This window comes from Nelumbo lutea, chromosome 1 (genome assembly GCF_056320005.1).
Source record: "Nelumbo lutea isolate HS-2025 chromosome 1, American lotus-T2T, whole genome shotgun sequence".
Taxonomy (NCBI): Eukaryota; Viridiplantae; Streptophyta; class Magnoliopsida; order Proteales; family Nelumbonaceae; genus Nelumbo; species Nelumbo lutea.
Genome location: NC_142684.1, coordinates 207,255,356 through 207,272,025, shown reverse-complemented (window position 1 = coordinate 207,272,025; position 16,670 = coordinate 207,255,356).

Below are 16,670 nucleotides of genomic sequence, written 5' to 3'. Positions count from 1 at the left end.
ATGGGGATTAATAGGAATCCCTAACCAGGGTTGAGGTTTGGGATAGGGAATGAAGTCCTTGGCCGCCCCAACCCTGATTATTTATATTTTAATCTTTTTGTTTTAAGTAGATTTATTTTTCAAGAGATTATGTTAAAAAGATTTCAAGGATTCAGGTCTTTGCAAGAAACCCACCTCCATCGGAGATCGAAGATTGAGGACAATTGTTATCCCCAGTAGGGATCAATGTCAAGCATAGGGATTTATTTCCAAATCGGGATCAAGGACGAGGAATATAATCCCCACCCATTACCATTCCTAAATGTTGTTATTGAATAAGAGGATCTCCTACAAACAAAAACTCTAGACACACTTTGAAAGAACTGGCATCCACCACAAATTAGGATATTTGCAACAGATATATTTTTTATGTATAACTGGATGAGGTGTACTCAATATTTTTACTTGAGGAGTTCTAGGCTCTATTCTAAAGTTCTAACCACTCATAAATTCAAACCCATGTTCCCACACTTGTTGAGGAGTGATTTTACTACCATTGGACCATTACAAATAATTCTTAGTAACACATCCAGTTCAATTATTAAGTAGCACTAAACAAATGGATGTGTTTTAATTTGGTTGCTCAAAGGTAGTTTTGCCCATCCTTTAGAGTTGTAACTTGTAATTATTAATTTTCTTCAACATTATAATAAAAGTTTGCCTTATTTTATTAGTCTTGCAATTGATCCTAAATCTTACTTATTAGTCTAATAATTTGTTCTTGTCATAAGTTCATTTTATAGCCATTTCCTGAAGCAAATAACGCATTAAGGATGCGTTTGGAAATGATGCAAATATGTAGAGTGTAAAATGGTCCATATAAATTGCAAAGTTGGATTAGTTTTGCAATGAAAATTTTACCTTCTTACCAAACAAACTTTTAGCTATAATGGATGCAAACACAAATTCCAATAAAGCATATGCCTTTTTATCAAAATCTCACTTGAATGCAAATTTACTTCTTTTTTATTGATGTGCTTTTACATCTTATTATCAATGTAAATATGCATTAGAAAATGTGTTTTTTTGTATTTGTCAATGCATAAATGTAATGTTGCCAAACACAGGCAAAAGTGAACCGAAGTGCAAATTTACCCTGAACTGGGATTTACACTCCATTTGCATCATTTCCAAACGTAGCCTAAATACCATTATTTATATTTGATCACATCTCTTATCTCATCAAATTCTAAGACTCCACTGTTTTCCTTCCATATTTTATAGTAGAAATCATGATTTAGTATATAAATGATAAGGGTTCAAGCATGACCTATAAAACTTGTGTGGCATCGGAGGATTTCAATCTACACACTGTGTGACGGTTGTAACTAGCTTACTTTGCCATGTGAATATGGTTTGTTGTATCTCATTTTTGCCCTTTCTTATGTGGATCTAACAAAATTTAGTTTTTTAAATATCCAATTCTGCTTCATTGGTGACCCATCCAAGTGCTTGATTTCTCGAACCTAGGTCTAGTTACCTCTTTAGCCAATTCTAGCTATCCCTTTTAACCATTAAATATTATTGTTTTTTCTCTTTGTGACAATTTGTGACTAACCCGACTATGTGTGTAACCGCCAGGGCAGCATGTTTCCTCACTATTTCATTTCATGAAGGGTCCATTCTCACTGTGGGTGAATAGTTCTCTTGGGCTGGTGTGATAGGAAAGTCAATTGGTCTGGAGAAGTTGAGAAAAATGGCAAACCAAAAAGGAAAAGGCAAGTTCAGTAAAAACCAAGATAACACTATGAGTATCCAACTGGCTCAGATGCTTGCTGAGAAAGTTGTGGTTAAAGGGATTCATGTGGAAATATCGATGGAAAAGTGCTCTGAAGCAAATGACGTACTAAAACACTTGTTAATGGGAAGAATCTTCCCTCGCATGCAAGCTTCCAAAGAACCTATTGAGAAACATGTGAAGGCTATATGGAATCTTCGCCATGAGGTCAATATTAATTTCATAGAAGGGGGCAGTTAGAGATATTTATGGAAGACTTCACGACAAAGAGTATTGAATGGAGGGCCATGGTTTTTTAGATCTAACTGGATACTAATTGCTCCTTGGACTAACTCGGAGGATGGAACGATTGGAAAACTTCATCACCAGAAAATTTGGCTACAGCTCCACCTCATATCAAGATCTCTTGTGGAGGACACATGAGTTAAAGTACTTGATATGATGGTTGGGGAAGTGGTCCAGAATCAACCACAAATCCAAAAAGGTCAACTAATTCAAGGGCTATACACGAAAGTCTAGATTAGCATCGACACCCGCAGAGCCTTGTTCACGGGTATGTTTGTGAAAGTTGACAACAAACAAAAGTGGATCAGATTATCTTATGAATCTCTCACAAAGATTTGCGCCTACTGTGGACTTTTGGGGCACCGCTAGCATCGATGTAAATGTATTGAAACCTCTCTCAAAGTGGCTAAGAAGGAAATGGATAGCTGAGAAATAGATCACCTCAGTGAATGGTTACGAGTTGAATTTAAACCCGACAAACCATTGACAATTCCCCAATATAAAGGACATCAAGAAACCTACATGCTACCCTTTATCAATACAAATGATAATGGGTCTGATGAAGATTCAAAGGACACATGCTTGTAGGAAAAGTGTTGACGTCGTCAAGGTCGATTGCCGGTGGTAGTGAAAATTGGAGGTAAATAGTCAAACTGTCCAAACTCGAAGGTGGCACAAAACTCGGATGAGTCAACTCGCGGGTCAAAGAAAAGACAACATGGATGCGTGCAAGTGCAAAACCTGGAACATTGCATCCATGTGGAATATGCAAACTTTGAATGCATACTAAATGGCGAGGCCACGAAGAAAACTGGACCAGGGGTTACACATCTGTCCTACATGCAATAGGGAAAAAATCAAGGTGCCCATATGCAAACACGTGGATGGCGAGGGTCTGGAAAAGTTATCTAACCAAATCTGGGCTTGGTTATGTGGACCCGGAGCTGGGCTTAAAGAAACTGGGCCGGCCACATAAAACTATTTATGACTCGGAATTAAAATTGATTTTATCAGTGGTTGATGGGTATTTGGAATGTCTTGCCAAGGACGAAAAGAAATCAATAATCCTGCTCAACTTGATGCTAGGGCAAACCATAGAGTAGGGAAACGGTATTATTTCGCACACCACCAGTATCAGGGGAGCAAAAAGCAACCGGATGGAGTTGATTCCATTTGACTATCAGATCCAAGAAAATCACAACTTAGTGTTGGACGGAGGAAGTGGAGTGATGGACCAAAATTGGAACAAAATAGAAGGAAATGTGCTGCCTTTCCAAACCCAAAATCAACCTTGTATATCTGTCCCCACTCCAACTTCTAACCATCAGGTATGTTCTAAAACCCCAAAATCAATTACATTGCGTTTTTTCTTCCCTAGTGCTCTCCTTTGTGTTTATTGGCTACTAGACCTTTCTGTCATGAAATTTCTAATTTGGAATAGTAGAGGGTGTAATAACCCTCAAATGGGTAGATTTTTGTGTAAATCCATAAGAAAATCCAACCCTAACCTAGTTTTCCTATCTAAAACCAAATTAAATGAGATTAAGGCAATCATATTAACACGAAGACTAGGGTACAACCAAAGAGTAATCATACCATCCCATGGGAAGGCGGGGGTATTAATGTGTTGTTGGAGATCCGGGCTTCTTACAAAGATCATTAGCTCATCAAAGAGAATGATACTAGCTTAGGTTAAGAACACGATCTCTAGATTCGGCATGGGGGTTATGCCTCATCTATGGCAACCCAATCAGACACAATTGTCCTATTTTCTAGAAAAATCTCAACTCAGTAATAGAATGATGTGATAAATGGCTACTGATAGGGAATTTAGATGATATAATTGATGAGTCAAATTTCCGAGGTCATGGATGGAATGTTAGAAAACCTTCAAAAGCTCTAATACAGTCAATAGAGAACCATGGCCTCCAAGAAATAAAGATAGTGGGAGCTCAATATACATGGTCAAACCACAAAATCAAGAACATGTTGGTTAAAGAGAAGTTGGATAGAGGTTTAGCATCACCATGGTGGCATGAGACTTTTCCATATGCAAGAATCTTCTCTTACCACCCCCACCATATTTTCATACCATCTTGTCCTTGTTCTAGAGACAAATCGCACTATGCTAACTGGCCCAAAACAGTTTTATTTTTTACCAATGTGGTCGGAAGAAGAGGAATGTAACCAACTGATCAATGATGTTTGGGATTTGGAATAAATGAACTCAAACTTCCCCCTCAAGCTGAAAAAATGCAAATTGGCTCTAAAGTAAAGGAACAAAGCTAGATTTGGAGGCATAAATGAGAAATTAAATCATTAGAAGGAAAAATTGTTGCGATTCAATAGGGGGCAGCCAGGCAAGTAGTGGGGAATTGGCAAATTTGAGAAGGGAATACGACAAATATAGCAAATTAGAAAGGAACAACTATGGAGATTAAAATCCAGAGAGTTATGGTTAAAAGAAGGGGGCCGGAATACCAGATATTTCAACCAACTGACCAAATTTAACTGAAGAAGAAATAATCTAGAGTTTTTAAAAAATGATAGTGGAGGAATCATGAACCTTGAAGAGGTAGCAGAGATGTTTAAAACTAGGGTCAAGGAAGTTGGTGATTGTCATCACAAGTATGAAATAAATATCTCGGGGCTTTTTCATAACAAAATACCTATAAAGGAATGAGGAGCCCTCCTCTTGCCCCTCACAGAAGAAGAAATTATGGGAGTAGTTAAATCAACGAGACCCCATTCTGCTCCAAGACCAGATGGGTTTTTTCCCTTATTCTTTCAAAGATACTAGCCCTTAATAAAATCAGATGTGGTAAACTTGGTCCAAAATTCTTTTAGGAATGGTGAATTTCACCTTGAAATAAACTCAACCAACCTAGTCTATATCCCAAAAGTTGAAAACCCAAAAAACCCTCTCATTTTAGGCCAATTGATGTTTGCAATGTCATTTACAAAGTAGTGTCCAAGTGCTTGGTAATGAGAATGCAGAAACATATTAATGAGCTTATCTCCCCCAACCAAGCAACTTTCATTAAAGGCAGACAATGTGTAGATAACATAATAGTAGCTAAGGAGATTATTAACAAAATGAAGAAACAGAAGACAATGGGTTGGCTTTTTATAAAAGTTGACATGTCAAATGCATACGACAAAATGAGGAGGGATTTCATCCTAAAAGATTTAGAGGAAATGGGATTTCTGGAAAAAGGTGTAAATTAGTTGAAGTTTGTATTAAATCTTCAGGATTTGCTATAAAGATCAATCCTTTAGTCTAAGGAATGGTTTAAGACAGGGAGACCCCCTTATCGGGCTTAATTGAAAAAGTTGAACGGGAACACAACTTGAGAGGCTTCAAGTTTTGCAGGGATGGCTTGCCTATAACCCACCTCCTGTTTGTTAATGATTGTGTAATGTTGTGTAAAGTTGATCCAACTTAGGTTAATAAAATAAAAGCTTTATTAAATGAATTTGAGAAGATGTCTGGGTAGTGCATAAATTTGAATAAGTCTAGAGTGTAGTTCAGTAAAGGCATTAATAGGAGGAAAATGAATTTATTGACAAACTTACAATGAATTAAATGTATGGGGATGAGAGAAGTATCTGGGTGCTCATATACATTTTGGCAATGAGACTAACAATGAGAGTCAAGAAGTAATAAAAATAATGAGTTCTAGGCAACGAGTTCTAGGCTATCCATGTGGAAAGCCAAACTCCTCTCTCAAACTGGCAGAACAACAATGATCAAATTTGTAATGCAGGCACTACCTACCTACATTATGGAGGTTTCCATTCCAAAGAAAAAAAACAACTGATCAATCAGAGGAAATTCAGAGGGATTTTTGGTGGTCATGAAGTTTAAATAGAAAAACAATCCACACAATAGCATGGGAAAATATATGCATGCCTAAAAAAGAAGGGGGATTAGGCTTAAGAAAAATGAGAAAATTTAATAAGGCTCTACTTGCCAAGCAATTATGGAGGTTGTTATCTGATGACTCCGGACTATGGGTTAAGGTCATCAAACAAAAATACCTAAAGAACAAATCTCCCTTCACTGTTAGAAAAAAAGCAACCGATTCACCCCAATGGAAAAATAGTGGACGCAATGGACCTATTTAAGAACAACTTCATTTGGTAGATTAAGGATAGTTCCAATGTCCACATTCTGGATCTTTGGATCCCCTCTTTCCACAATGGATCTCCCAAATTACAAGAAGGAAACCTTAATATAGACTAGAAAGTAAGGGACTGCTTAGATAATTTTGGCAACTGGGACTTACAAAAACTAAGAAGCCTATTCACTACAGATTGTGTTGAGCATATTAGTCGAACACATATTTTCTCAAATTTAACCAAGGATACCTTACTATGGAAGGGTTCCAGAAAAATTACATATGATGTTAAATCAGGTTATAGGGTCATCCTTAGAAATGCTCCCTCTACCTCAAGACATCAACAAACTGGAATATAATCTAGAAAACTCATACCCCTTTGAGGTTCCAAATTTTTATGTGGAAGGCCTGGTGGAATGGGATTTTGACAAAGGACAAATTCACATTTCTTTTTAGTCTAAAAAATTATGTCCTCTATGCAATAATGAGATTGAATCATGGAGGCATTTATTCTTTACGTGTCACTATGCAAGAGAAGTCTAGCTACCGGCTCAGGTAGGGATAGTTCTAGAGGACATGTGTCAAAATGAATTACACATCTCCATATCAAATTGGATAGGGAAAAAGTTATCCCAACTGTCAAAGGAGGAACAAACAAGTCTCATTGCTCAGTTCTTAGTTTTATTTCGTCTCATTTGGGATATGAGAAATGCAAAAACAAATGGAGCTTAGGTGCTGAACTATGCTTAACTCATGAATCTTTCCCTTCAATATCTATTACCCAAAAACTTAGAAAATATAAATAACCCCCAACCTACTCAGGGAAAACCATTGCAAATCACAGGTTACAAAATATCTGTGGATGGATCTTTTAATTTTGGTACGAGCATAGCAACAACAGGCTTGGCTTTATTTAATCATCAAAACAAATTGTTTTATGCAACAAACAGAAGAGTTCGTGCCCTGGAAGTTGGCAAGTTGAATGGTGGGTCGTCTTCGATGGATTGAATAAGGAAAAAGATCTAAACTTATTGTCTTTTACTATTTTGTCTGATGAAAAAGGAATAGTAGATGGTCTAATTGAATGCCAAGAGGTGGAATGGTCTGCCAAGCACATAAGAGATGAGATTACCAAGTTGATAACTACTTATGAACCTGTAACTTTCAGCTATATTCCTAGAGAGCAAAACTCTTATGCTCATAATTTAGCTGATGATGCCTATAAATATGATATAATAATGGGCTAGGATGTAAGAGTTAACTCTCTTTGTATTCCTCTTGAAGATTAATATAATTATCTTTTTCTGGTTTTAAAAAAACTTGTGTAATCAATCAATTAGTATCATAGAAATGGCAACCAATCAGGTGGTATTTATCAAAATTCAAGGGCTGTTTATTTGGTCAAATTCCTTATGTTATCATGTATTTCTAGCAACATAGACTTTCCCAAATATTAAATATCTTACAAATCTTTTTTTAATATCTAACATACAAGAGAAATAAAAGATACAATACAATTAGGAGTTTTTCTCCATTTATATGAGAAAAGTCCTCAAGACTATATCGTCTACCTCAAACAAGTTGTTATCCTTGAGTACGAGTCAGGTAGGCACAACTTTATAAGCACTTTAAAAAAATGACACTTATCCCTTAAAAATACCCCTAGCCTATCCTTGAAAAAGATTTAAAACCACTTTTGGCAGTTGTCAAATATTCATCAAGTGCTCATTAAACGTGCTTACTATATTGTGCATTCTAGATCATCAAATATTCATCAACTTTCAATGGCATTTTTTAAATGAAATAAGTAATTGATTGCAAATTGAACTTAATTTAATTTCCTAACTTAAAATAAAAACATGAACCATTTGCAAATCTTAAACAAAATAGATATAGTTGCCTCATACTTAGTGTGGGATGGTCACTACTCACTACCTAGTCAATTGTATATTTTGGATTAGCCAGACAAAATGACTATTTAGTAGGATGTGGCTCCCCACGCCTATTATGAAAAGCTTGGAGCCCACAATGAGATGTTGAATGGTTGTGGGTCGCATGCATTTTATAATTGGTGTGGGTCATTATCATTGATTCCACATACCATTGAACAACTCTTGCATTCAGCCATTCAGCTAATCCTATCTCTCATTTGTAATAGTAGATAGTATGGGCATGGATTATTTCCAAAGAAATAAACAACATCAACGATAACATGATTCAAATTAGCAAGCAGGCCTCTTAATTGATTACTTGATCCAATATGCATGCTCTCATTGTGGTTAGCAGTTAACTAATTGTAGGAATGGCATAATAGATCGGGTTCAGGGAGGGTTTTGTAAATTGTAGACCCTATCGGCCTCCCTAAACCTCCCAAAGCCATACCTTCCCCAAAATCCGTAGTAGGTTCGATTTTGAGAATCCAAATCTTCACTAAACATGAAAATGCAAAACCCTCACTGCATTCACAAATAGGGCAAGTTGGGTTTATAACTCACATCTAATTTGCTATTATTTCTTATTATATATAAGCAACAAGTAAAATAGCACAAACAAAACAACAAAATTTCAAATGATTTGATTAAAACATGTAAAAACATGTAAACTATCAATTACCCCCACATAAAATTCAAAATATTATTAAAATCAACACCTAATATATAAAGTTTATATGCTTTCCAACAATATATAGGTCAGATTTAGCTTAATACCATACCCTGCCCGTGCCCATATGAGTTCTAGAATCTAAAAACCCTCCACCCAAACCCGTCTTCAAGCATATACCTATATATGTGTGTAATCAAACTTACCTTGAGGTTTGAGCTCAATTCAAACTCGATTAGAATCAAACCTAATCAAGCTCAAGACCAAATTGTTTGATTAAAACTATATTTGATTGCACCTCTACCTTGGGATAGTGGTATGGATCAACCAAGGTGGACCCTCATTTTACAAAAAGAACTTCAATGATAGACTTAGAGTCACCACCCCAAGAACTAATGGAATTCATGGCATGTTATGAGCCAATTTCGAGCCTTCTATAATTGCCATTGTTTCAAATTCAATAGGATAAGAGCAATTAGTGAGGAGCGCTCAACCAACTATGAGATAAAGACATAAAGCGCGTTATAAAAAGTAAAGCCTCTTAAAATTGCAAAATCCGATTACAATAAAGATCTACTCATAGGCCCATGCTTTTTAGGGATGCAAACAGATCAGATCGGATTTGAATCAGGGTATATCCGAATCTGACCCAACAATATCCATGTCAAATCTAATTTGATAGGCCTCAATTTGAATGCAAAACCTATCTGTAAGTCGGGTCTTCAGAAATGATATGATCCAACTTGTTTTGTTTAAAAATTAATAAATTATTAAAAGAAAAATAAAATATACCAATTTAAATAAAGAAAAAAATAAAAAATACAAGTATTTTTTATTATTTTCATCACATATATACATGTTTTAATAAAAATAAATAAAAATATAACAAATTTATAAAAATATAATATAAATAATATGTTTATAAATAAATAAAATATATATGTATTATAATATATTTATTTTATAAATATATAATATATATATTGGATTGGATCTTCTTGAATCGGATAGGGGTGATATGAATCCGATTCAATTTTCTGATCGGATCATATTATCCGATTCGAAGACCTGAATTCGATCAAATAGGATCAGATTGTATCATGGTTCGATCCTTTTGCACCCCTAGAAGCAAACAATAATGGATGCACTAAAAAAATAAATGACCAATGGAATCCATGTGAAGATGGCAAAGCCAACATTTAGGGTCGATATTTTGATGATCTCTTAGCCATTAAACAAGGTTCAGATTATCCAAGGGCTTGGCCTAGGCCCAACTCGAGGATAAAAAATCCAAGCCCATCATTGTGCAAAACTTCATGTTGGATCGATTTGGGCTTAGGTTAATTGGGGCTATCTAAGTTACACCATATCATCAGGTCAAAGTCAATCCTAAATCCAATTAATTTGAGTGATATAGAAACTCAGACATATATATACACTACAAAATTATATTTTATATATGAATAAAGTTGAATTAATTGAGTTTCACACAAGTATTTTAATTCATTTTTTCATGAAATATAATATTAAAGTTTTTTATTAATTTTATTAATAATATATAATAATTTAATCATTTTAAATTTGACTTCTTTATACTATTCAATACTCAATTGCAAAACAAATTCTAGTCCAATATATATACTAGTAAGCATGCACAAGCTTTGAAGGTGACAATTCTATGTGATGATAATGATATGAATAATATATCTAAAATTTTATATAAAATTCATGTATTTTTATTTTTATGTTTTTTTGTTTTTTCTATTAATCGGATGCGGATTGCAAAATCTGAATTTGATTACATAAGCATTTCATATTGGGCTGAAATTTCTGGGTATCATTGATAGGCAACCCACTTGGATGGACTCTTCTTTTTGTAATGTTTTATCTTATTAGTGTATATTTTTAGTTCATTTTATCAAAAAATGTAAAATGTAAAGAAAGGGAATTAAATGAGGTGAAAATTGTAGTTTAACCTACATTTTAAACATTAGAATCAAATAGAGATTAAATTCAAAAAGTGAGTATTTTAGTCAAAAAAAGGTTTCTCAATCTTATTCATATTTTTAATAGTAGTGTAAATATGGAGTTATAGATGTGATCAAATTTTTCTCTCTGTATATATTTTATTTTTATGTGTATAAAATTCATAATATTGTTATTTACACTTATTTTTTGTTTAATATGATATATATAGGATATTATACATGTGAACAAATATATATTTTTTTTGTAAAATTTATGCATTTCTTTTATTTTTTTGTGTTTTTTATATTTTATTAATTGTTATTATTTAATTATGACACTAAAGGTTGGTAGGTTTGATACAAAAGTTGAACTATTGATCTCCACTAAATAGGAAAATAATTTCAGTTTTGGTTAGTTTTAGATTATGTATTTCACATTTATCATCAATAAAAATAATTCTTGTTTATTACACTTGTTTTTAATTTGATTAATAAAAAATCATAAATGTATCTATTTTTTCTACATTTTTTTATAATTTACTATATTTATTTCTATTTAAAAATTTTATTATCTACCTATGACTTCATGAATTGGCTAATTTGATTCGGATAGTTGAATTGCTTGGATAAAAATGATGAAGTATTCTTCACGCATGTTTCCATCAATACAAAGTATTCTTCACGAATGGGATACAAAATATGGTGTGGCCATATCACACTAAATCACCGGTGATGTGCCCAAATCAATTTTTTATCAAAATTCAAATAATTTATATGAACATATTGCATGGAATCATAACAATGAAGCGGTGATCGTATTTCTACATTCCTTCAACCTTTTAATAGAAACACTGAATCAACGAAGCTGTCATTTATTCTTTTGGATTTCAGCCAGTCTACGTTATAGAATTGGAATCCAAACTCATACGTTGAACTTAGTTAAGATTATCCTCTTTCTCAAAATTATGTCTTTTTTTCCACAAACCAATTAAAACCACCATGGAAACCAAAAACCAGAGATGAGTAAGTCATGACTCTGCAAACCCGTTTCAAGCTAAAACATCTGAGGCCCCATTTGATTTGTGGGGAATTGGAATGGATTGTTCCCGTTCCAATTATTTAGTTAAGCGGAATTGGAATCTCATTTTCATTCCTGCTGAAATGGCATTTTCTCATTTGAGAGAATGGCCATTTTAAGCGCTTCCCTTAGGAATAAAATCTCATTCTTACTAATTTCAATTTCCATCTTCATTCCTGTTTGAACTAAACAGACTATTAGAATAGTTCTGATTCCTATTATGGCTTTGAACCAAACGAACCCTGAGTACTTTTGAAAGGTTAATATACCCAATTCCCATGCTCAAAACTCATAACCCCCAACCCGAGTGACAGTGGAATTTGATATCAAATCTGCATTACAACCAACCAAAAAACTTATCTAAGCCAATAAAATAAAGGGTCACTGCGAATCTGTTTGTGATATCTATAAACCTACTCAGGAGGGGGATAAGATAACCCAAGCTTACCATCAATCGTCATGCAGAGGGTAGCCGATTGAAGCCACAACGATGCTTCTACAATCAAAGTGAGAACTCAAAAGGTCGGAATCTAGACCGATAGGTGCCTCGTGAAAGGCCATATTTGTCCCGTGATCTCACCAAACGATAACCCAGAGGAATAATCGTCACCTATTATAAACAAGAGGATAAATCTCTGATCTGTGATCTATCCCTGACGCCGACCATGCCTGAAAATGTTGAAAAACCACAAGGCACTAGAAAACAAACCCAGTGTTAGGCAGGGGTAGGGGGCAGGGGCACCATCAACCTCAATAAAATCACGGGCTTTCAATTTTCAAAGGTGCAATCGTATCCCATTCCCATTCACATATGAAAAAGCAAAATAACAACGGTAAACTAGTACTTCGGATTTCAGAAGCAAATACAAACAGAGGCAGAGTGAGTATCGGCTCTGTTCTATAATTCATTAACAACCATGCTGCCACAGGACAAAAACTGCTTGCCTGTACAGAGGCTAGTTGTTGTTGTAGGGCGGCCACCCAGAGCAATTGGGCTGGGAAAAGGGGAGAGAGGAAGGGTATATCTGTAGCCCAAAGATGACAACTTGATAAATATCAAGGGGAAGAGTCTTAAGCTGTGTTTGAAAATGATGTAAATAAGTTTGAATGCAAATATGTAAAGTGTAAAATGGTTCATATAAATTGTAAAATTGGGTTAGTTTTGCATTGACAAATTTACTTTCTTATCAAACAAACTTTTACCTATAATGGATGCAAACATGAATTTCAATAAAGCATTTTTTTATTATATTTTATCAAAAGCCCACTTGAATACAGATTTACTTATTTTTTATTGATGTACTTTTTACATCTTATTATCAATGTAAATATGCATCGGTTTGTCATTTGTCAATGCATAAATGTAATGTTGTCAAACACAAACAAAAGTGAATCAGAATGCAAATTTACCTTGAACCAGGATTTATACTCTATTTGCATCATTTCCAAATGCAGCCTAAAGGAAAAACAGAGAGAGTGATTGTACCCTACCGGCCTAGGGTCTCGGATCTATCACCCACTACTTGTTCGGTTGTTCACACATCTCAACCCACAGGACATAACAGTTTTGTGCATTGGGAATATCTCCCTTTTCATTCATAGGGAGATGTTTCTATTACACGACGACCGTGTTAGGTGGGTATAGATGTGAGAACAAGTAGTAGGTAGCCTAGGGGCTATGGGACCCATAGAAGACAAAGAATAGAAGAGAAGGCGAATGGGTTAAGTTTTAGTTCTTGGATTCTACATATGTTAAAAATTTAGTGGATGTTAAACTATCAACACGGTTCCAACATTATGTGTGTTATATCTCACCATGAGACTGAGACCCATCATGTCTGTAATGTGTGAATATATCATGTTGGTATAGTACTATAGTTTTTTGTTGTGAGAAGATCATTTCAATAATACATCAATGGCATGTAGTTTAAAAAAGATAAATGCCACACGGACAATTACACTATCAAATCATATTCCTATTTGGTGGATTGATTGGGTAAATAAGTTTCCTACTTTTTCTTACCACGGTACTCACCGTTTGCACAGTCCCTTTTAGCCTTACATTGGGAATATTCCCTATGAAAAATAATATACAAGTAAAACTGTGCGACTGGTGTGGGTACAGTCATGAATACTGAAGCCCATCTCCACCTAATGAGGCCCAAATAGCAATTGTATGCGATAAAATGCAATGAACAATTCAAATTGGTAAGTGAAGAAATCTATCACAATTCAATGCAATAAACAATTCAGTTTGGTAAGTGAAAAAATCTATCACAATTCAAAGAGAGGGATACTGTTGTGGGGAGATCGGATTTGGTCCTTATAACTATAGAACAGTCTAAAACCTATGAGTGGCTCCCACGTTAATAAAATATCTTAGTATATCCTTAGTATTTGCATGTTACCATTGATGGGATCTAGATATTCTCAAGAATTCACATCTGCGCTCCTCAGAGGGCGCCCCATATCCCAACCGTGTATGGATAACATCTCCCACCGACAACTTTGGGAGATGTTTCCAATGCACGTTGAGATAGTGAGATGTGCATGTAAGGCATTTCTGGGGTGCAGATGTGGTCTCTGTTCTTAATGTACAACTGTAGCATCCAATGGGTAGGAGATTTGGATATGTTGACATCAGATTGGGGCTTGGTCTGGCCAATCCAATTTAGGCTGGATAATCCAACCCCAACTTACCTATCTGACACGGCCACAACCACTGTAGCACAAGATAGAGAACTTGGGGCAGGTCTCGATTTCAAGCTAGGGAAGAATCGGTCCCCCAAAAAAGAAAGATGCATCCCACCCAAAGGATTTTAGGTTAATTAGCTTGGTAAATATCTTGTATAAGATCATTGCAAAAGTATTGTCTTTGAGGTTGAAGGAGGTATTGTCAGATATCATTGCATATTACCAAGGAACTTTTGTGAGTGGAAGACAAATTACTGATCAGATTTTAATTGCTAATGAGAGTGGAGAACTTTAAGAGGGATAAGAAGAAGGGAATGGTCTATAAGTTGGACTAGAAAAAGGCTTATGACATGGTGGACTGGGATTTCTTGAGGAAAGTTTTGACTAAATTTGGGTTTGGGGCTAGATGGTGTAAGTGGACCATGGGTTGTGTCCGGAATTGTCATTATTCAGTACTAGTGAATGGGACAATGGTAGATTTCTTTCCATCCAATAGGGGTATAAGACAAGGAGACCCCATCTCTCATTTCTTATTCATTCTAATTGCGGAGGTACTGGGGAAACTGATTCATAGAGCAGATTTTAGGAGGCTCATTAGGTTGGAGAGTTGGGAGGGTGGAAAACCCCCTCACTCACTACAATTTGTTGATGACATGATTCTGTTTTGTAAAGGTGGTAATGTGAGATTTATTAGGAACTTGAAGTCGATGATACAACTGTTTGAGCAAATGTTCATTTTGAAAGTTAACCTTGGGAAAAGCTGTGTAGTGGGGGTGAATATGGAAGAGGGAGAGATCAGGGAGAGTGCTGAGGTGCTGGGGTGTGAAGTCTTGGGGTGGACTTTGAACTACTTAGGGTTGCCAATAGGTGATAATCCTATTAGAGAGAGCTTTTGGAACCCGATGGTGGAAAGGTTTGAAAAAAGACTGGTATCCTGAAAAAAGAACTACATCTCTCTTGGTGGAAAAATTACACTAATTAAGGCCACACTTGTTAATTTATCTATTTTTTCCTGTTGGTGTTTAAAATCCTTGTGAAATTTTCTATGGGAGATGGGAAAGGAGAAGAGGGATCATAGCGTTAGTTGGGAGATAGTGTATAGGAGTAAGACTTGTGGTGGTTTGGGGCTTGGGAATATTAGGATAAGGAATATGGCTCTTTTGGGAAAGTGGTTGTGGAGGTTCCCTATGGAGAAGGAAAAGCTATGGGCTAGAATGGTGGCAAGTATAAATGGGCTGGAGAACAACGGATGGGACGTTGGAATCAGAGCTAAGATCACAAGCAATTCCCCTTGGAAAGCCATTGATGACCTGGTACCAATATTCTCCCCTAATATTATGTATGATTTGAATTCTGGTAATTCCATAAAATTTTGGTAACAAACCTAGGTGTGGAGTGCCCCTCTAAAGGATCAGTTTCATTCTTTATATGTTTTATCTGATTTGAAAAATGAACCAATCTCAACTTTCACCACCCCATCCTCTTCCACTTCTAGGATTGGGTGGAACTTGGGCCTAAAAAGGGATTTGAAGGACTCAAACTTTGATAGCATTTCGAGCCTTACTACACTTCTTGATAACGTTGTCTTAAACCCCATTAGGGCGGATTCTAGAATTTGGACACCTAACCCCAATGGCATATTTTCTTGTGCTTCATTCTTTAAAGTCTTAAGTCAATCCACCAGTCCTACTTTCCCCCTTTCCCTGTTGATGAGGCTTGGTGCAGAGCAATACCTCCTAGGGTTGGTAGTTTTTGTTGGTAATCCTATCTAAAAAGAATCAACACTAGTGATCTACTCCAAAAGAAGAGACCCAATACTTGCTTGTCACCTCATTGGTGTACTCTTTGTAAAGTGGATGGGGAGATTGGTTTTCACCTACTGGTGTCTTTCCATCTTGCGAGGTCAATTTGGGATTGAGCTTTCTCCCTATTTGAATGTAACTGGAATCCTCCATCAGACTTGCAGGGCCTTTTTTTCTCTTATTTTTTTAGGTGACGGATAAAAAGGGGAAGGACTATGTGAAGAGAACTAAGGGCTGCAGTATGTTGGACACTTCGGGAAGAAAAAAAATTCTAGGATATTCTAAGAAGTTGAGAGAGGAACAACAGATCTGAGGGCTACCATACATATTAGGGTTGTATAGTGG